The following is an 18,321-nucleotide window of genomic DNA, read 5'->3' on the forward strand; positions in this document are numbered from 1 at the left end:
GTGTAGTTATTTTGGGTGAGATAAGTCTTGGTTGAGAAGGATCAAGTGAATGCTCAAGAATTCACCAGAAGAAAACAGTTTGCACGTGTGCCAGCCCCAAGAAAGAAGCCTTTGTGACAAGCCCGTGGTAACTCTTCACTGGTTTATCCATCTGTAAAGATATTGCTGGGCAAAGGAATATTGGGAAATTGAATCACCTTCTTTTGTTTGTATTGAGATCTTTCAGAATGTTTTGTCTGGTTAATGTAGTTTCTTTTTCTTGTTCTGATAAATATTTTGTTCTTTGTGTTCAAAATTCATGAGCAGAAACATGTGAATTTCTTCAGCAACTTTTCTCACATCCTACACATGTTGGGTTCTATCAAGGCAGGTTTCACTCTGGGAACTGACTTATCCGGTTTTACCATTAGCCGGGATCGTAACAGTTGTTACTGTAATTCTTAGCACAATCAGGATTGGTCAGTAAGTATTGTCCTTCTGTGAAATCACATCCAACGTGGACACTATGTTCTGTGCTTTTTAAGCAGGATCTTGGTGAGTAGGCTCAATATTTTGCCTGTTGTTAACAGCTGAAGGCCTAAGCTGTTTGGTACAATCCAACATTCATTGTGGCATATGGCTACAGACCTCACATCACACTGACACTGAAATTCATATGCTACATTAGTCATTTGTGTTGTTGGCAGAACATAGTTTTAGTCTTGTCAGCAGCATCCTGTTAGTGGAGAATGCCACTCGTGTTGCTACTGCATAGTAGCATTGTGAAACGTGTAGCTTTATTAGTTGTTCATGATTTTGAGATACCTTAACCATTCCAGGGTTATCTGAGGTAGACTGGACACTTTTCAGAAAATAAAGTGGCGGGCTTAGGCCCATTGTTGAGTTTGTGTGATATACAGTGAGCAATTATTTGATCGAGTGAGTCATTATTCTGCAGGATAGGTTTGAAGTGCCTGATTTTGGCATCATGTTGCATGATTAGCGAATGGCCTGGTCCCTACCTATCAGTTTGCCGACAAGACTTATCTTATACCGCATGGAACTATAGGAATCCCAACAGTGGCGGTGGGCTAGCAGCAGACAGTAGTAGAGAACGCATTGGCAGATTTCTCAAGTAGTACATTGAGGAAAGGCGGCTCATTTGACTGGTCAATTTCAATGAGAATAGAGCAAGTTGGAGCCCATTAAGGTGTCACAGGATTTTTTTTTACATGTGGCTGCAGATGCAGATATAGAAAATGCGTAACTAATGTATCAGAGACATGAAAGGGATAGGATGTTAGGGGTAATTTCATTTAAGACACGTTCCTCGTGGAAATGGGCAAAGATGTTTACAAGAGCTGGGCCTAGAGGGTGTCCCATGGCAACATCATCTCTTTGGGCATACATGGTGCCATTAAAACTGAAATCAACTTCATGAGTTGCTGAGTTCATATGTTCAATGAATACAAATTCAGACAATGGTAGTGAGTCTAGATCATCATGAAATAATGACGTGGTTCAAATGTGAATGGCTTTCTTGAGTGGCACCTTAATCAAGAGGCCAGCAATGTCAAACAAGCAACAAGCACATGCACATGCCATTGCTATCGATATGCAAGTCCTGTATGGGCTTCACAAAGGAGAAGAATCCCTTCACCGTGTATGTGGAAAACTCGCTCAGAACTGTTTGTAACAACTCACTCAACCATTTGGCCAATTCATGTTGTGAAGAATCAGTCAGAGATGAGATATGATGTAAAGGGAAATCACTTTTCTGAGTCTTTGTTAGCCCATGTATACGTGCACATAGTGAACCATGAGGGCAAATCCTAACCTATACTCCACCAGGCAGTTCATTACTCCACACTCTCATTCCGCAATTGGACAACACTTAATAAACAATCCCAATTGTGCTAAGGATTACACTTGCAATGTTAACTAGGGCGCACAGTTTATAAAATAATGGGTCCCCCATTTATGATGGAGATGAGTAATTTATTTTCAGAGGATGGTTCGTATTTGAATTATATTCCCAAGAGAGCTGTGGAGGCCGGATCATTAAATATATTCAAGGCTGAGTTAGATTCGATGAGGGAGTCAAGGGTTGGGGGAGACATGCAGGAATGTGGAGTTGAGGCCACAATCGGATCAGCCATGATCGTGTTCAATGGCAGAATAGGCTCGAAGGGCTGAATGGCCTACTGCTGCTCCAATCTCTAACGTTCTTTGTACTGTAACCTCTGTCCCTATTTTGATTCTTTTTTCACATTTGGTTTAAACCTCAGTTTTCTGTCGTTTTTTTTTGCTTTTGGATGGCAGCTGCTTCTCAATTTTCCATTCACACCTCTTTTCGACATATCTCAGTTTTTTGTTACTTGTTCCTTTACCTCTCCCTTTTCCCTTGCAGCACCAACTCTTTCGTCATTTAATATCTCCTGCCATGTAGAACTGCAGCCATCTCCTCTGCCTCCACAGCCTCCCTTTCGTTGACTGCCCATTTCTTGGTAATAGTCTTCAGTGTCACCCGCTAATCTTTTCTCATACACTCCCTCTGCTGTTCGTGTTTCCTTTTTGAGCTCTCCTCTGTACTTTCTGTATTCTGCTTGGTTGTCTAATTTATTATGAATCTGACATTTATCATTAGCCTGTTTTCGGATTTCCCACAAAGCACAGGATGTGTAGGCAACAGCTCTCAGCTTTCCCAAAATTACACTGAAATGAGCTGCCTGTTTAATTAAAGTTTTCATTATTTAGAATGTTCCACTCCTTCCTGCTTGTATCTTTGCTGTTGTCTCTCGGTTTAATTTACACAGCAGCTCATTCCCCCTCTGCACCTAATTCCCACTTTCGACAAATCCACATTATAAACACTTCACTCTGCAATTTACTTTTTCTGTGTTTGAGCTCCCAGGTCAATCGAGTTCTTGGATGTAATTTAATTGTCCCACTTAATTTACCTGAAAGTAATGTTTGTGTTTGAATTATCAACTCATTTGTACTGTATTTATAATTTATATGGATTCTATCTTTCAACAAACTGGAAGTTTTGAAATAAAAACCTAGAAATAATTGAGTTGTTCTGCAAAGATCTGTCTATTCCACTCAGTTCAATAAACTCTGTCAGAATACTTTATCCAGGCAACAAGTCTACTTGGTCAACTGATGCTGCACTGAAGTCTGAGCTTTTACACATTAATCTTCACGGGAGTTGATCCAGTTTGCTGGTGTCAATTTACTCGGATTCTTCGCCTGATTTCTCTCCTGTCCAATGAAGCTCTCTGAGCGGATTTGTCAATAATAACTTGACTTTTCCTCACAGAATTTTAGTCTAAATGATTTTTAAACTATTTTATTAAAGGATTTAGTTTTGTGCATGTCTCCCTAGCTATCCTCATGGTCATACAGAAAGTTTTACTGCTGTGTTGTCAAGCAGATGACAAATTTATTTGACAAGTCAGTGTGACAGGATTTTGGGTTTGAATCAAGTCACAAATCTGGTGGTGATGCATTGTGGCCTCATATGTCACGTGACCTGTCAGGGGATGTCCCGGCAGGTCACGTGACAGGCCCCAATGCTGTAGCTGTGCATTGGGCGATTTGTTCAAAACTTTCAGTGGGGCTGGTTTGGTCGCATTTGGCTTTGAAACGTAAGTGTATGCCCTCAAAACCCGTTTGAGAAATTGGCTGCCCCTTTCTGACAGAAAGTGTCTGTTCCTTTTCCCTGAATCAGTTTCATTTTCCAGAAAACATGAAATCTGACTTAAAACTCAACTCAGGTGGGATTCAAAATGACAAGAAACCCATCAGCAATAAAGGGTACAGGCGTTAATTGATCAGAGTGTGTGAGGGACTGTTATGACGTGGCAGATAATGTGTACCAGGCGGACCAATTCCAGGAGGGATGCTTGGTCATGTAACCTCAAGGGTTTTGCAATTTGTATTTATTACGAGATGTGTGCACTGAATTCAGGAGCAATGGGTCTGACAGGACATTTCGAAATTTTAAAAATTAAATTAATATGTGTATTAAAAGTAAAAGATGTCAAGCACAAACATAAGACTACAAATACTATGATAATAACTCCTCAAGTTACTAATTAACCTGACCCCCCAGTTACACTGCTTTTAAGGTCTGAAATAGATTTTAGAATTAAAGCAGGCTCAGCAAGTTAACACAATACCCTGGACAGCGGAATGCCTTATGGCTTTTCTCCAACTCCCGTTTAGTTAGACAGCAGACTTACGCAAAAATGCTGGAGGCTTCATTAAGGCCATTTCACACACTCCTGTTAGGTTTTAAATGGCCTTTTCCAACATAACATTTCATTCTCCTTTCTATATGTTTCTCTCTTTTTAATATGTAAATTCTAAAGTCCCTTATGTCATTGAAATTGTATCTTGTTCACAATATCAAAAAAAAACTCCCATGTCGCCACTATTTCCAGTAACCTTTGGGAAAAATAAACATATTCCTTAGCCTTGCTTATCTGGCTAGTTGTAAACTGACTGAGATGACTTTGAAATCCAAATATCTCTTCATTTATCCAATAATGCAAATTCCCTTCACACCTTACATGCTAATCCATCTTCCATGTTTACTCATTCGCATGTCAAGCACCTAACTTCTTTTGATGAGTTTAATCTATCAGTCTACTTGTCTCCAAATGTAATTACATTACACACAGACAGACCCAACTATACTTACCCCATGAAATTACTCAACAATAAGGCAGAAAAATATTGTGAAAACTATTATACTTTCATGACAAGAAGTCATTCTTTCTGTGTAAAGTATTGATTTCAGTAAATAAATATCCTCGGTGTACCACTCCTGTGTAATCCTGAGCAATAACTGATGGCAGATTTTTAAAGTGATGAAAAATTGCCTAGCGCTATTGAAGAAGCGCAGTGAATTCTCCTGCTGCCCTGACCAGCATTCCTGACTCAGTAACACCACCAGAAACAGCTGCACACAAAGAACTTACTGAAGGGTCAAAATTTAATATAGAAAACCAAACCCCTCCCGGGCTTCAAAAAGGAACACATTGATCTTCAGAAAACCATCGTCATCAACTCCAATATCAGATCATTGAGAAACAGGTATCTCCTCCCGCTTGGCTTCATTTTGTGCGGAAATTGGAATTTTCTTCTTTCACAGCTCATGAAAGTATCTGGGAACAGTTTGAACAGCATTTTCTGTGTTTCAATGAGGAATTGTCACCTGATATTTTTTTTAAAATCACAGAAAATGCTTGTAACACGGAGCAGGTTTGCTCATCACAGGATTAATACAAGCTCACTTCTCCATCCAATCAGTGAGTCATGTAGACATTGAGGGAATATTAACAGAGAGGGAAACAATTGGTTTCTAATTACGCTTCCCTGCTGACTATTCCCAAAATCACGACGGAAGTGGGTCAATAGGCCGATTTTTAAGGATTTAAACTCCCAAATGCTGATCGAAGGATTGGAAGCTGGTAAAATGTGGGAAATGCAGGTAGGAGAGGAAAATTTCCCTCTTTGTAGAATTTTCTGGGAGATGAGTTGTGTGTGGAATTGTAGCTCAGCACTATAGATTGTCAATGTTGAGAGAATAATGGGACCAACAAGCGATGACACCTCATTTCAGTTCCTTCTGGATTTAGTTTTTCTTTATGTAGAGGGGGTGGAGGAACAGAAGTAAACTATTCTTCCCCCAACTCTGACTTACCCATTTAATGAACTCATGACTGGTCTGCATTTTTGCTCCATTTCCCCCTCTTCGTTTCGTAATCCTTAAAACACTGAACAAACAAGAGCTATCGATTTCAGTTTGGAACTTTTCAGTTGACCCCCAGCGTTTACAGTTGTTTGGGGGAGGGAGTTTCCACCATCCTTTGTGTGAAGACGTGCTTCCTGAAGTTACCTCTGAAGTGCTTCATTCTAATTTAAAGGTTAGTTCCCCTTGGTGAGGACAACTCCACCCATCCCATTCCCTGTCGTACCAGAGGTAATAGTTTCCCTCTACCTACCCTGTCAAATCATTCAAGCACTGTAAACATCTCAGTTGGATCACCCCTTAGTCTCTGATATTGAAGGTATTACAATACTAGTATTTACAATCTGTCCTCGTCGTTTGAATCTGGTATCACTCTGATGAAATTCTGCCGCTCCAACTCCAAGGACAATCGTTCCTGCCGTCTATTGTCAGGAATAGAACCCATTGATCAAAACAGGGTTTTATACACCTGTAATATGATTCCCAATACTTCGTATTCAATTAGCCTTAGAGGTTATTTTTACCTTCCTGTCCACTAGCTCTTAATGATGTTTGTACATCTCTCTCGGCTCCTCCACAGTTTCAAGCATCTCACCACAAAAATAAACAGCCTTTTCAATACATTATAGGTTTAATTAGGTGGCCCTTCATTTTAAATGTCATTTGCTAAAACTTGCTCACTCACTGAACTTATCAAGAAAATGTCAAACTAAATGTTTTCAGCAAGGACAATGTTATTTTTTTTCTCTGCTCCATCGCCATTAACTTTTCCAGTTGCTCTTTCAGCCACTGTAAATCCGGAGAATGAAAGGGAAGGAAAAGTCCTGCTCCCTTTCCTGAATCCTATTTGTTCATCATTCCAATAAAACCTGGGGAAAGGACTGTAATAGCTCAGTATCAATTTTGATTAAGTCTGAAAATTTCCAATTTAAAAAAATTCATTCCAGCGATGTGAGCTTCGCTGGTTTGGACAGCATTGATTTCCCATCCCTAATTCGCCTTGAGAATGTGGTGGTGACCTTCCTTTTTGAACCGCTGCAGTCCATGTGGTGTAGCTACGTCCACAGTACTGTCAGGAAGGGAGTTCCAGGATTTTTAGCACCGACAATGAAGGAACGGCGGTATATTTCCAAGTCAAGGTGGTGTGTGGCTTGGAGGTGAATTTCCAGGTGATGGTGTTCCCATCTATTTGCTGACCTTGCCCTTCTACATGGTAGTGGTCGAGGGTGTGGAAGGTACTGCCGAAGGAGCCTTGGTGAGTTTCTGCAGTGCACCTTGTAGATGGTACACGCTGCTGCTACTGTGCGTTGGCGGTGGAGAGATTGAATGTTTGTGGAATTGGTCTCTGTCATGCGAGCTGCTTTGTCTTGGATGGTATCAAGCATCTTGAGTGTTGTGGGAGCTGCACTTATCCAGGCAAGTGGTTAGTATTCCATCACACTCCTGACCTGTGTCTTTTAAATGGTGGACAGGGTTTGGGGAGTTAGGAGGTGAGTTATTCACCTCACGATTCCTAGCCTCTGACCTTCTATTATAGCCATTATGGCTATTCCAGTTCAGTTTATGGTCAATGGTCGCCCCCAGGATGTTGTTGCTGGGGGATTCAGTTATGGTAATGCCATTGAACATCAAGGCAATGTTTAGATTCTCACTTCTTGGAGATGATTATTGCCTGACACTTGTGTGGCGCGAATTTTACTTGTCACTTGTCATCTCCAGTGAGACATTGATAAGCATCCGATTCCAAGCCATTTTTATGCAAAACGTACCCAAACAGGAAGAAGCAATTAACTAAAAATACCCAACAACTTGATTCGAACCCACGTGTGAAAAGCACAACTGTTTCATTTTCCCTCCCCTCAGCACCGATCTCAGCTTTAAGTCATGGTCTCATATCTTTTTTTTTTCCAGCCATGAAGAGTTGGCAAGAAGGTTCTGAAATTGCAGCCAGGTGTGCAATGTTGGAAATGCGGTTACTGTAAACAAAACTAAAAATCTATCTCATCAAGTCAGGAACTGTTTAGAATGGAGCAGTGTGAAACATTTCCTGAAGATTTTTTTTTTTATTCATTGGCTTTCAAACTTTTCATCAATGGGAAAAAATATTGTTTAATGAGTATAACAAACAAAGACTTGGGCTGATCTTAAGTACCTGTACTAAAACTCCCCTTCACATTCCTTTGATAAGAGCATCTCCAGTTTTTATTTTTAAGTCCACCCACATACCGAATCCCTCACCACTGATCCCATTGCAGTAAATTTCCACTGCACGCTCTCCAGGGTCTTTGTGTTCTTGCTAAATGTTTGCCCGAGCCCTCACCACGATCTTCTATTCCACATTACAACGTGATACCCCTCCAATTCTTTCAACCCATTTATCTGCGTTATTTTTATAAACTAAGGTAACGATTCCTTATAGATGAGAGCTTCCTTCAACATTAGTCTCCTTAAAGTTGTGGAAAAACGACCTTCCAATCTCCAATGAATAAGCCCTAATGAAATTTTCCAATCAACCCATGAACAGCCCGCCCTCTTCATTCCACTTATTGTTATTTTTATTTTCACAATCCTACTTCTTCAGCACAAATGCTTCGCTCCTCTCCTTTAAACCCTCAACAATAAAAGTGTCCCTTCCTCCATCGACAATTTGCAAATTACTTATTTTACATGTAACCCATGTTAAAGAAGAGGTACTAGAAGGTCTGGCTGTGCTTAATGTTGATAAGTCAGTGGGACCAAATGGAATGCATCTGATAATGTTGAGGGTTGTATTGGTGGAAATTGTGAAAGTACTGGCCTGAACCTTCTGAATTTGATTTTTTTCACCCAGTTACAAACCACTTTGTTACTCTAGGATGCAGAAATGAATAAAAGTGAATCAGTGTTGAACAGATTCTGACATCCCTCAACTCCATTTTATTTTAAAAGGAACAACTTCTCCTCGATGTAACTGTGTTCCTCTAAGAATGAGATCACCACGTCCTGGGAACACAGCAGCAATCTCGCCAAGGTCTGATCTGCAACCTTGAAACTCAGTGAAAGGTTGTCACCGTCCCGTCCGAATCTGATCGCCACCTCAAGCCCAACATTCAGCTTGGTTGGGCAAACAAAACAACCTGATTCCCCTCGTCCTCCAACGCAAACTGAACTCCAGAGGTGAGGTGAGAGTGACTACCCTTGACATCAAGGCAGCATTTGACTGTGTGGCATTATGGATCCCCAGCAAACCTGGAGACAATGGGAATCGGGGGGAGGTTGGGTGGCGGGGGGGGGATGGGTGGGGGGGTGCGCGGGGCTGGTGTTGGGCTGGGGTGCGGGAGCTCCCTGCTGGTTGGAGTCAAACCCAGCTCAAAGAAAGATGATTGTGGTTGTGGAGGCCAATTATCTCAGTTCCAGGACATCACTGCGGGTGTTCCTCGGTGTGGTGTCCTAGGCCCAACCATCTTCAGCTGCTTCACCATTGACCTTCCTTCCAGCAGAATTGGGAATGTTCGCTGATGATTTCTCAATGTTCAGCACCATTTTCAACACCTCCGATACTGAAACAGCCCATGTCCAAATCATCACCCACCCTCTGTCCAGAAGACTCGGGACTGCAAAGAACTCTAAGAAATCTTCTTTCAAATTCCTCATCTCCAAGGTAAATATCCCCTACCGCTACAATGTGTCGAGGTAATTTATGTTCCTCGCCATAAGGCCGAGGATATTGTATGCTTCGTGAACGATTCTTTCAACCTGCACTGCCTCCTTTAATGATTTAAGCAGATGTACGTCATTTCCCGCTATTCCGGCACCGTCTTTGGAATTTTAAACTTTATTTTGTCTTTTCTCCTCGTGTTCTTCCGACCAAAATGAATCACTTCACAGTTCTCTGTAAACAAAATTTAGCCACCATTTGTCCTCCCTGCTTTCCAACCTATGTCTCTTTGAAGGAAGTTGCTATTTCTTTCGAACTTCTATAGCTCTGTTCACAGCCACAGGATGTCCAAAACACTTCACAGGCCATGAGTGCTTTTGAAATGTCGCCATTGTTCAAATGGTGGAAATTGCTGACCGTTTGAACCTTGTGTTCTGCAGTCTCTGAAATTCCCTTGTGTCGAATGGCAAATAGGACTTGCATGTCTCTGGCTCTGTGGTGCAACGGATAGCGTGTTGGACTTCTAGCTGTTGTCGTATAAGAGATTCAAAGGTTGTGGGTTCGAGTCCCACCAGAGTCGATTTTTAGATAAAGGTTTGAAGCAAATCAGCAACTGGTTCATCCATGTTCTCAGTTGCCGTCACCAACCTCCTTCTGTACAGGTAAATCCAGTCTCTCCCCGCTTTCCAACCTGAACCACTTAACAGAAGAAAATTCGCCACCTAACAATGAAACGGGTGGCAAAAGGAGTAGAGCCGCTTCGCCGCTACAAGGATACAGAATTGGCTGAGTGGCAGGAAACAGAGGTTGGTGGTAAATGGATGTTTTTCGGCCTGGCGGAAGGGTTGGGACCTTTGTTTTTCCTGATAAATATCAATGACCGAGACCTTTGTGCCCAGGACAAAATTTCAACGTTTGCGGAGGATACAAAGCTTGGAAGCATTGTGGAGAGTGTGGAGAATAGTGTAGAACTTCAAATGGACTTGGACCTTTTGGTGGAAATGGAGAGACGGGTGGCAGATGAAGTTCAATGGAGAGAGGTTTGGTTGGTAGAACATGGAGAGACAACATAAAATGAAGGGTACAACTCTAACGGAAGAGGAAAAGCAGAGGGACTTGGATGTTTATGTACCTAATTTATTGAAGGTGGCAGGACAGGTTGAGAGAGTTTTTCCATCAACCATACAGTATCCTGGGCTTTATGGACAAAAGGATAGAGTGCAAGAGTAAGAGGCTATGTTGAATTTGTATAATTCATGAGTTCAGCCTCAACAAGAGTATTGCGTCCGGTTCCGGGCGCCACTCTTTAGGGAGGATGTGAAGGTGCTGGAGAAATTGCAGAAAAGATTCACGTGAATGGTTCCAGGGACGAGGAGCTTCGGTTACGAGGATATGTTGGAGAAGATATGGCTGTTTTACTCAGAGAAAAAAAAGGTTAGGAGGAGATTTGATAGAGGTGTTCAAAATCATTAGAAGTCTGGACATAGTAGATAGGGAGAAATTCTTTTCACTCGTGAGAGGATCGAAAATGATATTTGATTAGTAAAAAAAAAGTGGAATGTTTTCAGAAGTTTTTTTAAAAAATTATTATTTTGATGTCTAAGAGTATGATGGAGGCAGGGTCAACTGAATCATTCAAAAGGGAATTATGTTATCTGAAAATGAAGAATGTGTAGGGTTACGGGGAGAAGGTAGGGGAATGGTTCAAGAGTTGTTCATTCGGAGAGTCTGTGAAGACATGATGGGCCAAATGCCCTCTTTCTGTGCCGTAACAATGTAGTTTTTCGTTGATATATAGCCAACGAGCATCAGTGACATGCAGCATAACACTACTTCCCATAACTGCTCCGTCATCTTTCCAAACTGTTTCTGACAGACAGCTCGAAACAAGATTGATGTGAGTCTACAGCCCTGAACATCAAGGCCAACACGATTATCACAGCTGGAATGAACAGTTCCTGTTGCAGCTTCAGATCAGACATTAGATTATCACAGGCGCTCTGTCAGACTGCATGTTCCTTCAGTCAAATTTCCAATTGGACACTTGGAATGAGCGGCTGTGTGGATATTAATGGTCCAGGGGTAGATTTCATTTTTGCCAGACTGGATTCTCAGTTCCATTCCCAGACATTTCCCTTTCTCTTTCTGAATCCAAACTTGGTCCCTTATTCATTTCCACTTTTCATTGTTTCATCACCGGCCACGTTTCTATCTGTCTGAGCCTTTCACTCTGCAATTCCTTCTAGAAACGCCCCCAATTGCCAACCACCACCCCCACCCCGACCCCCACCCCCACCCCGCTTAAGACCCTCTTTAAATCCACCCCTTTGACCAAGGTTTTGTTCAGCTTCCCAAATTTATGACTCAGTGTAGAATGTTGCTTGACTGAGCTCCTTTGAAGAGCTTTGGGAAGTTTTATTCAATTGCAGTGCTGTTGTTGAAATTGTTCAAATTTGGATAAATTAATTTTCAGAATCAATTTTGTTAAAATTTTCCTCGAATTTTCTCCAATTGTTTCGCGTTGTGAAACTCCTGCCATGAGGTGTTCACATGATGATCAGTTTGATACAGTAAATCAGGAGAAACTGTTCCCACTGACGGAAGGGTCGCTAACCAGAGGGCACAGTTTGACGCTGATTGGGAAATGAGTCAGGAGAGGGATGAGGAGAATATATTTTACACAGAGCGTTGTTGTGAAATGGAAGCTTTCTGGACGGGTGGTGGAAGCAGATTCAATAATAACTTTAAAAAGACTTTTGGAGAAATATCTGAAAGGAAAAACAATACAGGAATATGGGGAGAGACTTGGATGTGGGAGCAATCATATCGCTCAACCAAAGACCCAGCACAGGCGGAATGACCTCTGTCTGTCCTGTATCCTTCTATGATTCATGGATAGAAATCAGTCCTACATCCTTTGGGGCATGAAGGGTGTGAGAAGCTGGCATGAGAATTGATCCCTTGGGAGCGGAATGGAAACGGTAAAATATTGTCTTCTTTCAGGAAATACAAACTGAAATGCAGGTATGACTATGTCTGTTTAAATGTGGTTTGTTACCAGTTCCAGATTATTGAATTTAACGGGTTGTGTTATCAGGCAAGGAGCTTACAATGATATAAAAACAGGAAATGCTGGAAACACTCAGCAACAACTGTAATTGGAAAACGGATTAATGTTTCAAGTTAATGATACTCCAGCAGAACTGAGGAAAGAGAGAAATGTAATAGGTTTTGAAGAAGTGAATGATTCGGGGGCTGGGAAGAGGTTGAAGAAAAGCGCAGGTCTGTGATGGTGTAGGCGCCCGGAGAGATGAAATTACAGAAAAAAAGTATCACGGGGCAAAAGCCAAAGGGAACAGACAAAGAAACGAACGATTGGCTCAGATGAGGTGTGAATGGCTGGATAGCAGCCGTCCAATTGCAATGAGAAAGAATAGAGAATGAGGGAAAAGACGAAACAGCAAAAAACACATGAAACAAGATGGAGATAGAGTTTATAATCTAAAAATATTGAACTCAGTGTGAGTCCTGAAATCTGTAGGGTGCCGAGTTGAAAGATGACCGTGTTCTTCCTCTGGTTTACGTTAATCTTCATTGGAACGGTGCAGCAGACTAAGGACAGAAAGGTCAGAGTGGGAGCAAGGTGGCGAATTGAAATTACGAGTGACAGGAAAGTCGGAGTCAGGCTTGCGGACTGAAAGGAGGTGGAGTCAAAGCAGTCACTCAGTCTGTGGGGACTTATCAAGTAGCGGAGGCCATATTGTGAACACCAAATACATTATAATAAATTGAAAGCAGGACAAGTGTATCACTGTTACACTTGGAAGGAGTGTGTGGGGCCTTGAATGTTGAGAATGGAAGAGGTAAAAGAAGAGATTCAATTCATGCAGTTTCCTGGGATTGTGCCCTAGAAAAGGGAAGGTGTACTGGGGGAGCACCAGCTGTCGTCGAGTGAATGGTCGCTTTGGAATGGTGATTGTGGAGGAGAAGGGAGGATGTTTTTGGTGGTCATATCATGCTGGCTGTGGTGGAAATGTCGGAGGATAATGTGTCGAATATGGAAACGGGCGGGCTGGACGGTGAAAACAAGCGCCACTGAATCAACTCCGCTCAACTTACACAGGACACAATAATCCGCATTTCCCGGTCAGCAACAATTACCACCTCACATAAAGATTTTGCCTCCCCGATGTTCCTACACATTTCTCCAAGGATCTTGCCGTCCTGATGTCAGAGAAATGAACAGTCCCGCTCCCATCTAACTCCCCCATCTCAACCCAGCGGCAGAGTCATGGAACGAAAGGACGTGGCCCCTGTTTACAGCATTAGCTGCCTTATTCTGGTAGTTTAAATATCGAGTCATTGACTGTGGGTGAGCGAATACATGACTGACTGGGTGAGATGGTGAAGCAGTTTCTGTGTACAGACTGTGTACAGTTTTAGCCTCCTTAGTTTAGAAAGGATATAATTGCATTACAGCAGGTCAGAGGAGATTCAGTCGACTGATTCCTGGAATGGAAGGGTTTCCTTATGAGGAAAGGTTGAGGAGGTTGGACCTGTACCCATTGGAGTTTTGAAGAATGGGAGGTGATCTTACTGAAAGATGTAAAATCCTGAGGGGACTTGACAGGGTGGCTGCTGAGACTATGTTTCCTTTTGTGGGGGACTCTACAATCAGGTGACTCAGTTTAAAAATATCGGCCTCTCCCATTTCAGACTGACAGAAGGTAATTTGTTTAGTTTCTATCTCTCTCAGTGGGACATTAATCTGTGGATTTCTCTTCCCCAGAGAGCAGTGGAGGCTGGGTTATTGAAAATGTTCACGGCTGAGTTGGAGATATTTTTGACAAAGGAATGAGTAAAGAATTATGGGGGGCAGAAAGGAAAGTGGAGTTGCGGCCACATTCAGATCAGCCATGCTGGAGCAGCTTCGAGGGGCTGAATGGCCTCTTGCTGCTCCTGATTTTCGTGTTCTTGTTCTTGTGTGCCTCTCTCGGCACTGCTGTCCCTGTCCTGCTCACCGTCTCGCATGCCGCACTGCTCGGCGCCTCAGTAAGCTCCCGCTCTCCGGCCTGCTCCCTACCCCTCACCGCCTCACTTGCTGTTCTGCTTGTCACCATCTCCTCAGTTCTTGTGGTGAGATGGGCGGCGACAGGGGTCAGGAGGGAGGTGCCGAGTGGGAGGTGCGCGGCTTGGTAGTCGGGTATCGAGCGGTGCGGTATAAGGGTTGGCGTGTAGCGCAGTAAGCGAGGCGGTGAGGGTCTGGGGTCTGTGCACCTGGCATTCGGGAGCAGGGGAGTGAGTGGGAGGCAGCAAGTGGGCGACCGTCAATGGCTGAACAACAAGGACGTCAGCGGTGGGAGGAAGGGCGCACGCACCGGCAGATTGAGTGGGTGCCGAGTTCCTGTTCCAGCTCGGTGTCAGGAGTTACAGTGTAAAACTGATCACAATTCTAGCATTGCTGAGTTCTGATGAAATGTCATCGACCTGAAACGTGAACACCCTTTCACTGACCACGCTGCTGCCTGCCATGAGGTGTAATTCTTAATTGTTTTCTGGTGTTACGACAGAAACCCAAAAGGAGGGTTGACGCACTCTGGAGGACAAGGAATGCACATAGCGGTTATCTCGCTTACTTGTGGAAGGCTCATTGGTCTAGAGGTATGATTCTCGCTTCGGGGTTTTCATTAAATGATTATGCATCTCGGGTTCAAATCCCCGACGATCCCTCGTGTTTCACCACTTAAAATCCAAATTTCTTTGCGAGCGAAAAGGCGGATTTTATTTAAACCGGGGCGAGGTTTCAATACCTGAGAAGTAACTACAGCGAAATTATCTCTGTAAAACACGTGGAGTAAATGAAGAAACTGTTGCTCATGTAATCGGACGGTTAATTTATCCTAATAAGAGAAGTGTAAAAGTTAATTTATCCCAAACCTAGGTTTGATTGCAGTGAATGCATAACTCAATGTCTTCAATAATATTTCAAGGAGCAAATTTCAGATACAGATAAATAACCATTTTATCACTGAACCATCATATATTTGATTAATACAAATCTATCAAACTGAGATTTAAAATTAATGTGTTGTTTCCCGATTGGATCTCTGAAATTCCAGGACCCATTGTTGAGAGAGATGTTTCCTAATTTCACTCCGGAAATGTCATGTTTTTCGACGGCGCCCCAACGCCCCCACACCCCTCCCCCTCCCCCAATTCCGAAATTCGCAGAAGTTTCTCTCTCTGACACTATCGTCTTAACATGTCATCATTCTCCTGCAACGTTTTGAAGCTCTCTGACCCTCTGCCTCGTGGCCTCCCCTCTACCGCAGCTAAATTCCAGAAAATAAACCACAGAACAGCCCCATCATTTAAACTATTACCAAAGGAAGCCGTTCTTCCCGAATTAATGCCCATCTAGATGGTAACAGTCGTGGGTTTCCCTGCCGATTAGGCAGTCCACCCAAATACTTACAATTTAATACGAGAAAATCTTTTCCACACGTTGTCTTTGGATCCTTTTTGAATGAAATAAAATCTGCCCTGTTTGGTTACTGACCCTTGCGCCAGTGGGAACAGTTCATCTTTATTTACTTTCTCTAAACCCTCTTGACAGTTCTGTCTGTGGAGTGATTAAAAATACCGAAAGCCAGACGTGGGATTTGAACAATGAGGGACTGTAGATCAATGATAAGGGAAGTGATACTTTGATAATCAGATTAGGAAATAGTTTGAAAGTTATGAAATCCGTCCAAACCTGTGCATTGCTGGTTCAGGAGCATAATGCGTCACTAGGGCGTGGGAAACTCGGATTAGATTCTCGACGCCTACATACAAGTTGCCTATTTTGTTACAGCATCACAGTCCCTAAATTATTTCATTTTCTTCGAGGTCAGGTTACTTTCAGTTTGCTTTCTGTTTTAGGGCAGTGATCTTGTAGTTCGGTAAATAAATTGATTTCAGCATATCTGGTGATTCAGGAGTGAAATTCTTATTTATCATCATAGAGACCTGGGTTCGATTGCAGTGAATGCATAACTCAATGTCTTCAATAATGTTTCAAAGAACATATTTCCGATACAGAGAAATACCCATTTTCTTACTGATCCATCATATATTTGATTTATACAATTCTATCAAACTGAGATTTAAAATTAAAGTGCTGTTTCCCGACGGGATCTCTGAAATTCCAGTCCCCTTTGCTGGGAGAGATGTTTCCTAATTTCACTCAGGAAACATCATGTTTTTTGACTGCGCCCCAACGCCCCCACACCCCTCCCACTCCCCCAATGCCGAAATTCGCAGAAGTTTCTCTCTCTGACACTATCGTCTTAACATGTTGGAAACATAGATAAAATTGCTCATTAATTCGGGAAGAACGGCTTCCTTTGGTAATGGTTTATATGAAAGGAAAGTTCTGTGGTTTATTTTCGGCAATTTAGCAACGGTAGAGGGGAGGCCACGAGATGTAGTGCGAGAGCTGGCCGCGTAGCCTAATGGATAAGGCGTCTGACTTCGGTGGTGTTGGCTGAGGTTATCAGAAGATTGCAGGTTCGAGTCCTGCCGCGGTCGTTTTATACAGAAATCTGTCAAACTTACTGAAAACCGCGGCCTCATTCGTCAGCTGAAGTTTCTGCGTAACCTTCCAAACATTTCAGGGCTCTTTCTCACACTCTCTGCTTTTGTTAATTTGTGCATTAATTTCAAACTCAACTTTGTATTTTGTGTAGTTCCTAACAGACCCACAATATCTGATCATGTTCGTTAAGTTATTGATTTGTCCAACTGGAACAAAAATCTTTGCATCAATCGGTTTAATAAAATGCTTTGAGATATTTCCAATGTTCGCATGAATCTGAATTAGCTGAATCTGCTGTCACTGGACTAACAATACAGAGGGCCAGGTTAATCTCTGTGGGCACGGGTCTAAATCCCACCAGAGCAGATTTAAATTAAAATATTTCCTAAATTTGGAATTGAAACCTAGGCTCAGTAATGGCGGCTATGAAACTATCATCGATTGCAGTAAAAACCCACCCGGTTCACGAATGCCCTTTACGGAAATAAATCATCCGCCCTTCCCTTGCCTGCCGTACATGTGACTCCAGACCCACAGTAATTTGCTTCACTCGTCACTTCGAGGATAATGTGAGATGCTCAACAAATGCTGCGCTTGCAAAAAGCGCCCATATTCCTTGAAAAAGGAAAGCTGAGGGGTGGTCTCATACAGGTCTTTAAACTTATGAAAGATTTTGGGAGGCTGAATGCAACAATAATGGAGTAGAGAAGGGACGATAAGCCTGTATCTCGCTCTCACACACAAGACAACGGCTGACGGGTCGAATACAACATTATAATTACTTAACTGTGCATCGGCGACTCATAAGAGTGTTGGATAAATTCCATCCGCAATGTCTCCGCGGCACTCTGCAGATTCCATGGGAGCGCTGCCGAACAAACTGGAGTGGCGTTCTTGAATGCAGCTCATCAATCATTCAGGCCAAACTCCTGAAACATTAACTTGGATGGACTGCACGCTGTGTCCGGATGGTCGAAAAGTGTTGCACCCTCCAGGTCCTGTTTTCTCAACTCTCAAATGGCCAACATTCCAGGGGAGGACAAATAAAACGCTTCAAAGATTCTCTGAAAGGTTCATTCAGGCGCTGCAGCATTCATATTAATGACTGCGAGGAGCTTGCTTCTCATCATTCAAAATGACCAAAACTTATCCCACAAGCTGCAGCACACTCTGAGACACAAGGTCTCAATGATGAGGCAGAACGGCGGCTGAGGAGAAGTGACAGGAAGCAAATCCTGCACTCCGGATCTCACTACGTCTTGGGACATCCTATCCCCATGTGTCCAAAGATCTGTGGACCGAGAATTGACCTGTTCACTCACATGAAGACCCATGGCAGAAACTCACGGCCCTGAGTGGATGTCA

At 42.7% G+C, this 18,321-nt stretch overlaps 1 long non-coding RNA gene and 2 other non-coding genes across 3 annotated transcripts in view; all 3 read left to right on the forward strand.

The window, feature by feature from the left end:
- LOC144670421 (uncharacterized) overlaps window positions 1–18,321 on the forward strand; it is a 918,626-nt gene that overhangs the window by 377,970 nt on the left and 522,335 nt on the right. The window lies entirely within an intron of this gene.
- trnar-ucu (transfer RNA arginine (anticodon UCU)) lies at window positions 9,867–9,957 on the forward strand. Its single transcript is given in 2 exon segments — window positions 9,867–9,903; window positions 9,922–9,957. It is a non-coding gene; the product is annotated as a tRNA-Arg (tRNA).
- On the forward strand, window positions 16,860–16,949 carry trnar-ucg (transfer RNA arginine (anticodon UCG)). The gene is given in 2 exon segments: window positions 16,860–16,896; window positions 16,914–16,949. It is a non-coding gene; the product is annotated as a tRNA-Arg (tRNA).

The sequence above is a fragment of the Cetorhinus maximus genome, chromosome 31 (genome assembly GCF_964194155.1).
Source record: "Cetorhinus maximus chromosome 31, sCetMax3.hap1.1, whole genome shotgun sequence".
In the NCBI taxonomy this organism is placed as follows: domain Eukaryota; kingdom Metazoa; phylum Chordata; class Chondrichthyes; order Lamniformes; family Cetorhinidae; genus Cetorhinus; species Cetorhinus maximus.